The sequence below is a fragment of the Lithobates pipiens genome, unplaced genomic scaffold (genome assembly GCF_037356315.1).
Source record: "Lithobates pipiens isolate NorthernLeopardFrog02 unplaced genomic scaffold, aLitPip1_a1.2 Scaffold_27, whole genome shotgun sequence".
Taxonomy (NCBI): domain Eukaryota; kingdom Metazoa; phylum Chordata; class Amphibia; order Anura; family Ranidae; genus Lithobates; species Lithobates pipiens.
In genome coordinates this window covers 143029050-143045555 of record NW_027507788.1, presented here as the reverse complement: position 1 = coordinate 143045555, position 16506 = coordinate 143029050, and the positions used below count along the sequence as shown (strand labels likewise).

At 41.9% G+C, this 16506-nt stretch overlaps 1 protein-coding gene across 6 annotated transcripts in view; it reads right to left on the bottom strand.

The window, feature by feature from the left end:
- MIB2 (MIB E3 ubiquitin protein ligase 2) overlaps window positions 1-16506 on the bottom strand; it is a 278178-nt gene that overhangs the window by 191341 nt on the left and 70331 nt on the right. For 4 of the 6 annotated variants that reach the window (XM_077457589.1, XM_077457591.1, XM_077457595.1 and 1 more), the window contains one exon: window positions 9303-9373. The exons of 1 other annotated variant lie outside the window; for it this stretch is intronic. The gene's annotated coding sequence lies outside the window, so the exon portion shown is untranslated. Of the gene's footprint in view, window positions 1-9302; window positions 9374-9731; window positions 10127-16506 lie in introns of those variants that run through there. One more of the 6 variants, XM_077457594.1, reaches the window with a different exon arrangement.

Sequence of the window (16506 nt, the reverse complement as noted above, 5' to 3'; positions counted from 1 at the left end):
ATTTTTAAGTTTTGCCACAGATTATCAATTGGATTTAGGTCTGGACTTTGACTGGACCATTTTAACACATGAATATGCTTTGATCTAAACCATACCATTGTAGCTCTGGCTGCAAGTTTAGGTTGTCCCGCTGGAAGGTGAAGCTCCGCCCCAGTCTCAGGGACTTGAACAGGTTTTCTTCTAAGATTGCCCTGCATTTGGCTCCATCCATCTTCCCATCAACTCTGACCAGCTTCCCTGTCCCTGCTGAAGAAAAGCATCCTCACAACATGCTGCCTCCACCATGTTTCATGGTGGGGATGGTGTGTTCAGGGTGATATGCAGAGTTAGTTTTCCACCACACATAGCATTTTGCTTTTAGGACAAAAAGTCCAATTTTGGTGTTCTTACCAGAGCACCTTCTTCCACATTTGTAGTGTCCCCCACATGGCTTCTCGCAAACTGAAAATGGGACTTCTTATGGCTTTCTTTTAACAATGGCTTTCTTCTTGCCACTCTTCCATAAAGGCCAAATTTGTGGAGTGCACGACTAATAGTTGTCCTGTGGACAGATTCTCCCACCTGAGCTGTGGATCTCTGCAGCTTCTCCAAAGTTACCATGGGCCTCTTGGCCACTTCTCTGATTAATGCTCTCCTTAACCGACCTGTCAGTTTAGGCGGACGGCATGTCTTGGTAGGTTTGCAGTTGTGCCATACTCTTCCAATTTTCGGATGATAGATTGAATAGTGCTCTGTAAGATGTTAAAAGCTTTTGATATTTTTTTATAACCTAACACTGCTTTAAACTTCTCCACAACTTTATCCCTGACCTGTCTGGTGAGATCCTTGGCCTTCGTGATGTTTGTTCACTAAGGTTCTTTAACAAACCTCTGAGGGCTTCACAGAACAGCTGTATTTATACTGAGATTAAATTGCACATAGGTGGACTCTATTTACTAATTAGGTGACTTCTGAAGGCAATTGGTTCCACTAGATTTGAGTTAGGGGTAGCAGAGTAAATGGGGCTCAATACAAATGTACATCACACGTTTCACGTATTTGTAAAAAAAAAAAAAAACACACATTTATCATTTTCCTTGCACTTCACAATTATTGGCGCTTATCCTTTTACATGACCAGGAATCCCTGTCGATGTAAGAAATTGGGATAGATTATATATATATATATATATATATATATAAAGAGATATATATATATATATATATGATAGAGATGGAGATATATTAGAGATAGAGATTAAGTTCCCCACCAACTACCCTCCCCCTTGTTGAAGGCATGTGATCTGGTATGGTTTTGGCAGGGAAGGGGATCCCATGAGTTTTTTTTCTTCATTTTGTGTGGAGTTCCTTCTTAACAGGTTGCAGACCAGCCTTCGCAGTTTTACTGTGGCAGGTTGGCTCCGCTGTGCAAAATCACGTTATTGTACATGATCTTGCGAGATTCCGGATAGCAGGTGGCACCACGCGCGCCCCCCCTCAAGCTCTAGGAGTCCGACCACGGGGCCCGTGGATTCGATGTCCGCGGAGACCCACGATCGTCTCATGAAGAAGAAAATGCTGATGTAAACAATCGTTTTCCCGTTCTGCCTAGTGACACTGACACTGATCACCGGTCCCTATCATCGGGAGCGGTGATCAGTGTCGTGTCACACATATCCCACCCCCTCTCCCCAGTGAGACCACATCCCTAGGATACGCTTAACTCCTACAGCGGCACCTAGTGGTTAACCCCTTCACTACCAGTCACATTTACACAGTAATCAGTGCATTTTTAATCGCATTGATCGCTGTATAAATGTGAATGGTCCCAAAATAGCTCCAAAAGTGTTCGATGTGTCCACCATAATGTTGGAGTCACAATAAAAATCACTGTTCCTCGCCATTACTAGTAAAAAAAAAAAAAAAAAATTATTAATAAAAATGCTATAAATCTATCCCCTATTTTGTAGATGCTATAACTTTTGCGCAAACCAAAAAACGCTTATTGCGATTTTTTTTTACTAAATATGTTGAATACAATGTATCGGCCTAAACTGAGGGAAAAATTATTTTATTTTTTGGGGATATTTATTATAGTAAAAAGTAAAACATATTGCTTTTTTTTCAAAATTGTCGCTCTTCTTTTGTTTATAGTACAAAAATAAAAACCGCAGAGGTGATCAAATACCATCAAAAGAAAGCTCTATTTGCGGGGAAAAAAGGATGTCAACTTTGTTTGGGAGCCAGGCTGCAGGACCGCGCAATTGTCAGTTAAAACGCAATGCCGAATCGCAAAAAGTGCTCTGGTCTTTGGCCAGCCAAATGGTCCAGGCTGAAGTGGTTAAAATGCATACCAGAACCAAAAGGGACCTCATGCTGTTTGTTTTAACACAGGGTCCCCCATGAAAATGCATACCAGACCTAAAGGACCTGGTAGGAATTAGGAGGACCCCATGCTGTTTTTATTACGTGTGGAGGGCCCCCCATTTAATAAGGGGGCTGGTGGAGATGACAGAAGGAAGTGGCCTGGAGCCATCATTTTACCAGCAATTTAAACACACCTTTTTTCTTTGTATATGCCAGTTTTGCTGCAGAAAGCGGTATACATTGCACAGGTGTTCCACCTCACAGGCAAAGTCCCCCTCCAAGCATTTTATTTAAAGCAGAATTTCAGTTAAATATCAAAATGTGCCCTTGTTTAGTATGTGTAACAACTAAACCTTATGTACTGTATTATGCATTATATTATTTGCTGATTATCTAGAATAGAAACAGCAGTTTAAAGCCAGGTACACACTACAATGTTTTCTTCATGCAACCCCGTGGGGGTCACGTTGACTTCAATGGGGTTCGGATTAACCACCTGAATTTTAGCCATGCTTACCCTGCTAAGTTTGTCTCATCACTCATTTTGATTTATATACAGTATACTTATACTTCACCCAGCTCCACTCTGTATACCGTGCTGTACATTATATACTCCTCACCACTTCCCTCTATACATGTGCTGTGCAGTATACAGTATATGACACCCAGCTCTACTCTGTATACTGTGCTGTACATTATGTACACCTCACCACACTACTTAGCTTTATACAGTTTTCTGTATGGTATATCCTCCAAGATTCCACTACAGTATAGTATATACCCTATAAACCACACACACACACACACCACACACCACACTTCCTTTTCAACCATCAAGAAATGAGATTGCAATAAAGTATAACATTACTAATGTTTCTAATTAATCTAACGAAAAAACTTCAAATCTCATTTAAAGAGATGATGAGAAAATTTACATTCACATCTTATGGATCCAATAGGAGGGATACAAAAGATGCTGAGTGGGCATATTCAATCAGCTTTTAGATGTCAGTTGCCAATCACTACAGAAAAAGAGACCCCATAAAATCACTGAAACTACAGTAAGACAATGACCTTAAGATTAGGCCGATGAATTCCGGTAATGGTCTGTGATGCACAGGCTTCAGCCACGTGTTGCCTTGTTAAATCATGTAACACATAATATCCAAATACCGGTGTCCATGTGCAGGCCTGTAATCCCCAAACACTGTGTAGATCAAGCAATCGGGTGTCACTAGATAATACCCTGAGATCCAATGCAGGAAGATCTTTGAGTGGGATTTGTCTTTAGTATACAGTAACGTGCAAAGGAAAACCCATGCAAGCAACCATGGAGGGCGTAATCTTGGAAGAAAAACAAAAAAGGTAAATCATTTTTGGGTTTGACTGAGTAGATCATATTCTATTAATGCACATCACTACACAGAAGGAAAACAATCAATCACAAGAGTTGGGGGGAGGAGGGGTTGTAGTGTGTAATGGCATCATCAGTGATGACAACATAACAGATTTTTTGTAGGCCTGGAGAATGCAAAAACTTTTGAGATATAGGAGTGCACAAAGTATAGGAAGGAACTAAGCAGGTCATGTCAATGTAGTGCCAAAAAGAAAAGAAAGTGTGTGATATTGTGGGAGGGCAGTGGAAGTGGAGAGAGGTCATGGGTCTAAACATATGGAGAATGGTTGAAGGAGCATGGAGGTTTAGTTGCATAGATAGGTAAGAGGCTAGCAGGATACATGGGTATGGGATGGAGAGACAATCTTGAGCTGTAGATGGAAAGAAGTGGTAAGCAACAAATTTCAGATTCATTGACTGAAAAGGGAGAGCCAAGATGTCTGCAGGACATGAAGCATGTAACTGCACAGTCTTTCTGGATTGGGGTGAAGAGAGAAGGTGATGAGAATCGTATTTAGGTACAGTATGTGCAGGGAACAAAAGAATATATAAATTAAAATATAAAATTCTGGTATGCAAGTCCACTCTAAATGCTTACTTACTCCAAAGAAAGATATACATTACTTGACATAAGAGCCTAATGTGGAGCTCCAATCATTTTTGTGTTTATTAAAAGTCCGTAGCTACAAAAAGCTACGCAGTGTGGTCACCTGAACCATCGCCTCTCTCTCCCCTCTCCCTGGAGCCGGCATTTCAACTGTGGGCACCCAGTTGTGACAGCTTGCGTCTGCTGAATGGTCCAGCAGTCTAGAAGGCTGCAAGGGAGGGAGGGGAGAGAAGAACTTCCACTCTAATCGCCAAGGAGATCCAAGTGGAAGTGGGAGCGGGTGCCTGCTCAACCCCAAAACAAATTACATGCCAAAAATGGCGGGGTGTAGAGGAGTGCTTAAAGTGGAACTTTCCCTTTTGGGTGGAGCTCCGCTTTAAAGGAGTTCTATGATCATAGCATACACTTTTTTTTTTTTTTTTTTTAACATTAGCATTGTGGGAGCCAATTACATGATCATATCAAAGCGCTCTGAGCATAGGTAAGTATAGGCATCTTCCTTCTACCGGGTAGTTAGAAGAGGAGTTAGAAGGGGGTGGGAGCAGCATTAAGAGTAGATAGTTATAGCTTGGGTTCCACTTTAAGTCTAGGATGGCAGTTTTCAAGCATCTATGTAAACCCTAGCAATTAACTTTTATTTTATACCTTTTGCTCTGGTAAATATAAATTTTAAAGCTTTTTGTTATTATCTGTTGGATAAGTATAAAAAACGTGTTGATCAGGTCTGAGAATCAAAGCGGTCCTGTGTCCAATGCTGTTAAAAAGTCTCCTTCCCCTCCTAGTTCTTATCCTGAAAAATATATATGGAAGAAAAACACCTATAGATCTGGTACTGGAAACCTTCGCCACATCCCAAAACAAAAGAGAAAATTGCAAAAAGGGGTGCCCGGGGATTATTTGGGCAAAGGGCAGAAACCAGAAAGGGGAGTAACAACCGTATAAAAATATACAAAATTTACTAAGCAATAGCAGAATTGGTACGCAAGGTATATCAACCTAAAAACAAATTAGTCAGACTGAATAGTTACATAACAGCTAGATTTTGAGAAACACAGTTGATCTCATGATGAGAGGCCAAACAATGTGCGTGTACACAGGAGTCCCAACATGTTGCGGAATATATGTATGAATAATTCATTCCTTTTTCAAGGACTGGTTTGAGACAAGCTGTTTTGTCTGAGTAATAAAACAGCAAAAATATCAAAAAGAGTACAGGAATAAACAAATATGCAAATGTAAGAACACAGTAGGTAATAGCATGGCATATAGAGATGGCAGGTAATAAAAACAGGTAGTACTCACAGTATAACTAACTTTTGTGGTTTTAAAGTACACCATCAGGGTTTACACAGAGGAGGGGCTTCCATCTCTAAGCTGTACCATCGCACAGTGAAATTCTCTAGATTATGGCTGGGGGGTTGAGTATGCATCCCCACAGCGCTGATAATACACCAGTTGCTTGTGCCAAACCAGTTACAGTATATTATGTGGCGTGAGTGGAACATGAAGCATCCCTGCCGACTAAGGACACCGGGACCCACAAAGATCAACCAAAATTTTGGAGACGGATCTGGCACAAAAAATGTGCCTATGTAAGAAACATGGCATAATAAACCCAAAGGGATATATAGTAATATAAGGTGTATAAATGCATCGCCATGTCATGCAGATGCATGCATGGGGGTGGTCAGCAGGATATAGAGGCAGTGAGAATGCAGAAGGACACAAGATCCATAAAAGCACCTACCTATGGTTGCCATTTTAATGTGTTTAATGTGTGTATTCCAAATCTGGGACGTTGTGTGGTCCTGGCTGTGCAGCAATGGAGGACTGAGCTTACCTGGCTTATAAAAAGGCAGGGGTATCGCATGGTGAATGCCCAGGATTTGGACATGGTATAATGGATCAGGCTGGTAGATATCAGGTGATCTGGGGGCCCAGCACATGTGATGAGCCTTACCGATCACCTGTATACCCCTGGCACAAGCGGCGTCTGGCGTAACCGCACATTACGGCAAGATGGCATCAGAGGTCACGAGGCCGCTGACACACTAGGTGGCGGTACATCTCAGGTCAGATGGAGAAGACCATATTGAGCACGCACAAATCAGCATGAAGCGTCGATTTATACAGTAGCGGAAAAGACTGAACCCAGAGGGATGACCCAAGATGCAAAAAGCACCAGGGGGCTCCCGCATGCCGGGGAACCTCGGTGCCAAAAGGCAACAGAGATGATGGGAAGAGGTCACTATACAGAAATCTCCAAAGCATGTCCGATAGGGCAGGGATGGAGAAGGTGAAGTCCAACCTGAACAGCAGAAATACAAAAAAACACAGAAATGTTAACAGTATAAATGACAGATGCATGACTTAATGGGAAATCACTGTTATGTATATTGAGCATAAATAGTTTGAGAAATTGACATTCAAGGAGCAAGAATAGCCAAAATTAGTACAAGAGAACCCATAACAGTGGTGCATAGGGATAGACTGGATTGATGGGTAGGTAAGAGAGAAAGGGGAAGGGAAGAAAACGTAGGGGGCAGAAAGAAGAGGGTGTAAAAGAGAGAAGGGGGGTAAAAGAGGGAGGGGGGTAAAAGAGATTGGAAGACGGAGGAAAGACGGTAAAGAAAAGGGGGAGGATGAGGGCCAATGTGGGAGTATTCCCCTGTCGCCCATTAGCAAAGCTTGTTACTGTTCCCGATCGCATAGATAAGTGGGTGGGTTGGCAGCATGTCTACAGGAATAGGTCAGCCCAGTGACATTGGGACCATAGGTTCACATGTCCCTCTCGAAACCTCCAGAAGAGAAGCCCTGTAAAAAGGGCTTCAAATCGAAGGCTTCATTAAGGCCTGGTGGAGAGGTGGCAATCAAATCCGAGATCTACCTCACATTCCCTTGTGGATCTTGTGCCCATTGCAAGTACATGGATTCCAGAAAAAAAAAAAAACATACGATTACCCAATGGCTGGATCCCTAGACACTTTTCCAACTGTCAGACTATGGGATGTGTATACCTCCTACAATGTGGTTGTGGTTGCTATTACATAGGCAAGACCATACAGAAATTGTGGCAAAGAATCTACCGCCACATCCAGGCTATGCCAACACGCAACCCCCGATCTCCCCTTGTTGGACCAAGTGCATCCCAGTTCATGAGGAGGAGATCTCAACAAGCTCCTCCTACAACGTGAGCTGAGGTGGATCTCACATTTGAATGCAACCTTCCCACCAGGCCTTAATGAAGCCTTCAATTTGAAGCCCTTCTTACAGGGCTTCTCTTCTGGAGGTTTCGAAAAGGGTCATGTGAACCTATGATCCCAATGTCACCAGGCAGACCTATTCCTGTAGGCATACTGCCAACCCACCCACTTATCTATGTGATTAGGAATAGTAAGAAGCTTCGTTAATGGGCGACAGGGCCCTCCCACATTGGCCCCCACCTTCCCCTTTTTCGTTACTGTCTTTCCTACGTCTTCCCATCTCTTTCCCAACCTTTTCTCCCCTCCTCCTCTCTCCCTTCCCCTTTCTCTCTTTCCCACCCATCCATCCAGTCTATCCCTATGCACCACTGTTATGGGCTATTCTTGCTCCTTGAATGTCCATTTCTCAAACTATTTATGCTCAATATACATAACAGTGATTTCCCATTTAGTCATGCCTCTGTCATTTATACTGTTAACATTTCTGTGTTTTTTGTAGTTCTGCTGTTCAGGTTGGGCTTCACCTTCTGCATCCCTGCCCTATCGGACATGCTTTGGAGATTTCTGTATAGTGACTTCCTATCATCTCTGTTGCCTTTGGGCACCGAGGCTCCCCGGAACGTGGGGGTCCCCTGGTGCTTTTTGCATCTTGGGGCATCCCTCTGGGCTCAGTCTTTACCACTACACTATGAATCAGCGTTTCAGGGCGATTTACGTGTGCGCAATATGGTCTTCTCCATCTGACCTGAGACTTACCGCCCACCTAGCATGTTGGCTGCCTTGCAACGTCTGACATCGCCGCTTGTGCCGGGGGATCGTCTCGCAGACAAGTCCTGATGCACACCTGGTATACAGGTAGTCGTTAAGGCTCATCACTTGTGCTGGGTTCCCCGATCACCTGATACCTACCAGCCCGATCCATTGGACCATGTCCACATTCTGGGCTCGCATATGTAAAACGGTGTTCAAACCACACACGTGAGGTACCGCCTCGATCATAACAGCAAGAGCAATAATTCTAGCACCTCCTCTGTAATGCTAAACAGGTAACCTGTACAAATTTTTAAAGTATTGCCTATGGAGATTTTTAAGTACTATAGTTTGTCGCCATTCCACGAGCATGCGCAATTATAAAGCATGGCATGTTATGTATCCATTTATTCAGTGTAACATCTTTCACATTAAATTATACAAAAAAAAAAAAAAAAAATTGGGCGAACTTTACTGTTTTGTTTTCATCTAAATTCATTTGTAAAAACACTTAATTTCCAAAAAAGTTGCACTTGGAAGACCGCTGCACAAGTACAGTGTGGCAACTATTGCAACGACCGCCAATATATATATAAAATATGTTTTGGGGTTCTAAGTAAATTTCTAGCAAAAAATGTTTACAACAAATGTCAGAAGAACGCCTGGTCTTTAAGTGGCTAACAGGGATAGAACATGGAGAAGTATGCATGTATTGCAGAGATGTACTCATGTTTTATTTAGAACACTTTACAACATGATGCTGTACACATGTTCATTAGTTAACTACAGTTAATGTCATAAACAATCAAAATGTGAACACTGTAGTTTGGTTCCAGTGGAAACCTTAAGACCACCGATAAGTAAAAGAGAACAAACAGGTAATGACTAATTTACAAAGCTAGTTATTTTGAACTGCAATTAGACAGTAAGGTATAGAAAGGCAGAAATACCTCTAAAGTACATGACAGTGTGCAGTGGGTTAACTGACAATAGAGACTGACCTTTTACCAGTTTAAGACACACCAAAAGCAAAACGACCCTCACAAATATTCTTGCTTGGACAATCTGGCATCTATAAGAAAAATTAAATTTTAGATCACAACTTTGAGAAGTACTTTGGTTGACAACCAAACAACAAGCATGCACAATTTCAGGAAGTGCCTGAATGCCTTGCAGAGATTGTCCTGCTCATTGGACAATCATTCTAAGGCTTGCTTCATTCCCACATTGAGAATGGAAAGAGCCCCTGAGCACCAATGCTGGAGGGAAGGTCGCTAAATCTCCTGTGTTTTTGAATAGATATTTGCATATTTAGCCTAACTCCTAGCAAAATAAACAAAAAACAAAAGAAACTGACAGTTATAGTTCCTACAAACAGCTGGTAAAGTGTCTACTATTAGCTACAGTTGCCTGCAATTTCCTGTTCTTACCTTTTCGCCCATTGATGTCTCCCAGGAACTGCACGAGCGAATAGGAAAAAAGCACACCAATAATGCTGTGCTGTTGCTGAGGGTTTCCTAAGGTGTCATGATGAGGGTAGGCTTTTGTGCTGTCATTGGATTTCCTAGAGATCGGATGAGGACACAGCAGAGAGATATGATCCCCTTGGCCAGATTAAGTCCAATAATTCCACCATGGTATAACACCATTAGCTGATTGTTGTGGGGCAAACCATAAGAGCCCAAAAAAATAAAAAAAGCCCTTCTGGGCAAGGAAGACATGAGCCACAGTGAAGCTAGCAGAGCTTTGAATCAGGCTGTGAATGAGCAGATAGTGAGGACAGAAGTGCAATAACCCTAGGGCTTTCCATTCTTTTGTCCTGTAGCTGGGAAAATAAAGAAGGAGCACTAGACTGTGATAGTCTTGGCTACCCCTGGCGAGCGAGCCGAGCACGGCACACAAGGCATGCTCAGCACACAGATGTCACAGTAGAAGGGATCTGAGAAGCCAGACTTGAGAAAGGGATGTTCATTTGACACACACTGGCGCCTCCTCTCATTGTCAGTGCAAATCTGCAGCATGAACAGACGTGTGTGACAGACGAGGCTGTAAGTTGCATCTAATGTGATAACAGACATTTAATAAAAAACTCTCCACATGCACCTAAACGAATAGCATACAGCAGAAACTGAACAATATTACTACATGAGCAGCGCGTGCTAAAAACACCAGTTTACAGATTTACCTAAAGTCTTAGACCTCATACACACTATTACATTTTCTGCAGATTTCTTTTCAGATTTACCAAAACCATACAGTATCTCACAAAAGTGAGTACACCCCCCACATTTTTGTAAATATTTTATAAAATCTTTTAATGTGACAACACTGAAGAAATTACACTTTGCTACAATGTAAAGTAATGAGTGTGCAGCTTGTAGAACAGCGTAAATTTGCTGTGCCCTCAAAATAACTCAACACACAGCCATTAATGTCTAAACTGCTGGCAACAGAAGTGAGTACACCCCTAAGTGAAAATGTCCAAATTGGGCCCAAAGTGTCAATATTTTGTGTGGCCACCATTATTTTCCAGCATTGCCTTAACCCTCGTGGGCATGGAGTTCACCAGAGCTTCACAGGTTGCCACTGGAGTCCTCTGCCACTCCTCCATGACAACATCACGGAGCTGGTGGATGTTAGAGACCTTGCACTCTTCCACCTTACATTTGAGGATGCCCCGCAGATGCTCAATAGAGTTTAGGTCTGGTGATATGCTTGGCCAGACCATCACCTTTTCCCTCAGCTTCTTTAGCAAGGCAGTGGTAATCTTGGAGGTGTGTTTGGGGCCTTATGTTGGCATAATGCCCTGCGGTCCAGTCTCCAAAGGGAGGGGATCATGCTCTGCTTCAGTATGTCACAGTACATGTTGGCATTCATGTTTCCCTCTATGAACTGTAGCTCCCCAGTGCTGGCAGCACTCATGCAGCCCCAGACCATGACACTCCCACCACCATGCTTGACTGTAGATAAGACACGCTCGTCTTTGTACTCCCCACCTGGTTGCCGCCACACACGCTTGACGCCATCTGAACCAAATAAGTTTATACTGGTCTCATCAGACCACAGGACATGGTTCCAGTAATCCATGTGCTTAGTCCTTTTGTCTTCAGCAAACTGTTTTCAGGCTTTCTTGTGCATAATCTTTAGAAGAAGCTTTCTTCTGGACGACAGCCATGCAGACCAGTTGATGCAGTGTGCGGCATATGGTCTGAGCACTGACAGGTTGACCCCCCACCCCTTCAACCTCTGCAGCAATGCTGGCAGCACTCATATGTCTATTTCCCAAAGACAACCTCTGGATAGGAGGCCGAGTATGTGCTCTCAACTTCTTTGGTCGACCATGGTGAGGCCTGTTCTGAGTGGAGCCTTGTCAGAAACCATGAATCAGACTGAGAAAGAAGTACAGTTAATTCACACTTGTTTAATAATAATAAAAAAAAGGTAAACAGAGGAAACGTAGTCAAAACAGCCAGAGTTGAGGAACCTGAATGGATAGTCAGACAAACCAAAACGTCAGGGAGCCAGAGATGAGTGTAGTAGAACAGCAAGCAGGATCTGGAGCAGAGATCATTTGGACTTGATGGCTTAAGTAGGCAGGACTGACGAGCAGGGTATCATCAAGGTGAGTCACTGTGGAGAGATAGGAGCTGGCAATTAGCCGATAGCTGAGCGGCCAGCTTAGAGAAAGAAAGGCTGAGCCCAGCTCTGACAAACCTGTCCTGTTAAACCGCTGAATGGTCTTGGCCACCGTGCTTCAGCTCAGTTTCAGGGTCTTGGCAATCTTCTTATATCCTATGCCATCTTAATGTAGAGCAACAATTCTTTTTTTCAGATGTTCAGAGAATTCTTTGCCATTTGGTGCCATGTTGAACTTCCAGTGACTAGTATGAGAGAATGAGGGATAACACCAAATTTAACACTCCTGCTCCCCATTCACACCTGAGACCTTGTAACACTAACAAGTCACATGACACCGGGGAGGGAAAATGGCTAATTGGGCCCAATTTAGACATTTTCACTTAGGGGTGTACTCACTTTTGTTGCCAGCGGTTTAGATATCAATGGCTGTGTGTTGAGTTATTTTGAGGGAACAGCAAATTTACACTGTTATATAAGCTGTACACTCACTACTTTACATTGTAGCAAAGTGTCATTTCTTCAGTGTTGTCACATGAAAAGATATAATAAAATATTTACAAAAACATGAGGGGTGTACTCACTTTTGTGAGATACTGTATAATATGAGGTCAAACCTTAAAGGCCTGTACACGCGCTTTGATTTTCGGACGTCAACTGTGTTACCATGACCGATCGTCCACAAATCTTACCGTTAGTACAGGGCTTTCGACAGCCGATTTCACTTTTTCGCCAGGCAAAAGCAGACAATAACATTTTTGTCGGATGTGAACTCAACTTCTGATTTTCATTTCATTAGTATGGTTTTGATATGAAAAAAAAAAAAATCGTAAGCGCAAGACTACACATGCTCAGAAACGAAAGAATAGATACAAAACTATTCAACGCGTTAGGTCACTTCTGACGTTGTATTCTGTCAAATGAAAATTCCTGTATTGTTAGTAACCACACTTTCGACATAAGACTAGCATGCCACAAAATCAAATGTTCGGTCTTCCAAAAATAAAAGTGCGTGTACGAGGCTTAAGACTTTAAATTTGCATGCAAATCAGGGAGGCCCTTGCACTACATGGTTTTGGTAAATCTGAAGACAAAAATCTGCAGACAATCTAATAGGGTGTATATAGTCCATTAGATTTTCTGCAGATTTTTCTCTTCAGATTTACCAAAACTATACAATATGAGGTCAAACCTTCAATTTCAATTTGTATGCAATCAGGCAGGCCCTTGCACTACAAGTTTTGGTAAATCTGAAGACAAAAATCTGCAGAAAATCTAATAGTGTTTATGAGGTCTTAGTCCACATTTAAGAAAATGTTTCAGGTTATACCCAAATTTAGCGTATAACATGAAAAAAGGGTTACATTCCCCAACCACCTATGCTCAATTGCCACATGTAGTATTCTTTACATAGTATAGGACAAGTGAATCATTTTGCTATCATGATAGAGGCTGCATGATCAAATGTTAAAAATTGTGATCTCGATTCAACCCCCCCCATCATCTTGTTTCAACATTTCCACAATTCATGTAACAAATGCAGAAAAGTTTCTTGCTCACAGCTGTCAAAAAAAAAGGCAATGTTTATTAACATACTAACACACTAAGTGCTAGTTCACACCAGTGTTTTTTTTTCTCCACTAAAAATGCATGCACAGTGTTTTCCATGTATTCCAGTGGCTCTAATTTAAACCACTGCAGTCAATTTCCGGGGCAGAGAAAAAAAAAAAAAAAAAAAAAAGGAGCGTGCTGCATTTTTTCTGCACAGAACTGTACTGGAACCTAGCAAATGGCATCAAAAACGCACTGGAACTGCGTGTGATGTGAACTGTGACCAAAAACGATGCGCAACGTATACGGAGTGCATATTTGTGGTGTGAACTGGCCCTAAAAATGCAGTGTTTTCCATGTATTCCAATGGCTCTAGTTCACACCAGTGCAGTCAGTTTCCAGTCAGTTGTGAACTAGAGCCGTTGAAACACATTGAAAACACTGTGCATGCATTTTTAGTGCAGATAAATGTGCACGGAACGCATCTGGTGCGAATTGAGCCTTAAAAGAGATAAAAAGAAACATTGCATCTTTCTGTTAATTTTTTTATTTTTTATTAAATTGCTCCTCTGTTAAACCCCTTAATAACCCTTAATTTACTGTAATCTGCCTTATTAACTCCATAGTCTCCATCTCCATTTAATTATTATTTTCCTGACGTCTTTTTTTTTTTTTTTTTTTGCGTATATTTTATAAACTATTAATAATTAAAACTTTTTTTATTTAGTTCGTTAGATATTTTTACACTTTCAGGCTGGGTTCACACATATGCGAATTGTTTTAAAGCCCAACTCCAGGCAAATCGCTAAATATACTGGCAAACAGGGCCGTCTTTAACCACTTGCCTACTGGGCACTTAAACCCCCCTCCTGCCCAGACCAATTTTTAGCTTTCAGCACTGTCACACTTTGAATGACAATTATGCGGTCATGCTACACTGTGCTACACTGTACTCAAATTATATTTTTATAATTTTTTTCACAGAAATTGAGCTGTCTTTTGGTGGTATATAATCACCACTTTTTTTTTTTTTGTTTAGCAAAAAATAAAAACCCAACGTTTCATAGTTTGTTATACAGGTAATTTTTCACCTCCATTGATATTCGCTGATGAGGCTGCACTGGTGGGCTGCACTGATAAGACGGCACTGGTGGGTGGCACTGATGGGTACTGGTAGGTTATATTGATAGGCAGCACTGGTGAGGAGGCACTGATTGGTGACATTTATAGGTGGCACTAATGGGTCACATTGTGGGCACTGGTGGGTGGCTTGTGGGCACTGTTTTGCACTGGTAGGTGGCATAGAAGCCTCTGAAGAGGCTCTCCACGATCGGGATTGATGTCCCTCTCACAGCCGCTGGTGCTTGGTTTTTTTTTCCTCTAGCGTGAGGAGAAAAAATAGCCAATTACCGGCTCTGTTTACATCACATAATCATCTGTCATAGGGTCTCTGCTAAAAAAAAATAAAAAATAAAAAAATAATATGTTGGGGGGTTCTGAGTAATTTTCTACTAAAAGAATTATGAGTTTTACATGTAGTGCCAGAATTGGCCCAGATGGGAAGTGGTTAAATAAATTCAAATTATTGCCTTCAGTAGTTGTTGCAGGGAGAGTAACTGAATCACAAAAGGCTCTGCATGGGAGGAACTTGTAATAAATAAGGCATGAACTAACAGCTTATGTAGAGTATATAGTTGATTTAACACTTTAGTAAGAGAATGACTTTCTAAAGTATACTATGTTATAGCAACCAGCAAGATCAGACTTTGCCTTTATACCCTCTTTTTTTGCAGGACAATGGTAAAGACAAAATTATTACATACAGTGAGGGAAAAAAGATTTTGTACAATTGGCCCCTGACAAAGAAATAATCAGTCTATAATTTTAAATGGTAGGTTTTTTTAACAGTGAGAGACAGAATAACTAAAAAAAAAAAAAATGCAGAAAAACGCACTTCAAAAAAGTAATAAGTTGATTTGCGTTTTAATAAGTGAAATAAGTATTTGATCCCTTTGCAAAACATGACATCGTAATTGGTGGAAAAACTCTAGTTGGCAACCACAGAGGTCCAACGTTGCTTGTAGTTTTTTTTCCTTTGTTGCCTTGGCCGTGTGTTTTGGGGTCATTGTCATGCTGGAATACCAATACATGACACATTCTCAATGCCCTGGCTGAGGGAAGAAGGTTCTCACCCAAGATTTGACGGTACGTGGCCCCGTCTATCATCCCTTTAATGCAATGAAGTTGTCCTGTTCCCTTACAGAAAAAAATAATAATCAAAGTATAAGGTTTCCACCTCCACGTTTGATGGCGGGGATGCTGTTCTTGGGGTCATGGGCAGCATTCCTCCTCCTCCAAACATGGTGATTTGAGTTGATGCCAAAGAGCTGGATTTTGGTCTCATCTGACCACAATACTTTCACCCAGTTCTTCTCTGAATCATTCAGATGTTCATTAGCAAACTTCAGATGGGCCTGTGCTTTCTTGAGTAGGGGGGCCTTGCGGACACTGCAGGATTTCAGTTCCTCACGGTGTAGTGTGTCACCATATGCTTGCTTGGTGGCTATGGTCCCAGCTGACTTCTGATTCCTTATCATTCTCATGATCATTGAAACTCCATGAGTGAGATCTTGCATGGAGCCCCAGACTGAGTGAGATTGACAGTTATTTTGTGTTTCTTCCATTTGAGAATAATCACACCAACTGTTGTCACCCTCTCACCAAGCCGCTTGGCAATGGTCTTGTAGACCATTCCAGCCTTGTATAGGTCTACAATCTGGGCCTTGACACCCTTGGAGAGCCCTTTGGTCTTGACCATGGTGAAGAGATTGGAATCCGATTGATTTCTTCTGTGGATATGTCCTTTATACAGGTAACAAACTGCGATTAGGAGCACTCCCTTTAAGACAGGGGTGCCCAACCAGTGGCCCAGGGGTCACATGTGGCCCACGGAGCCATCTGATGTGGCCCGCGACCTCCTGCTCTGGGATAGAATAGATATAATAGAAAGAATACTGT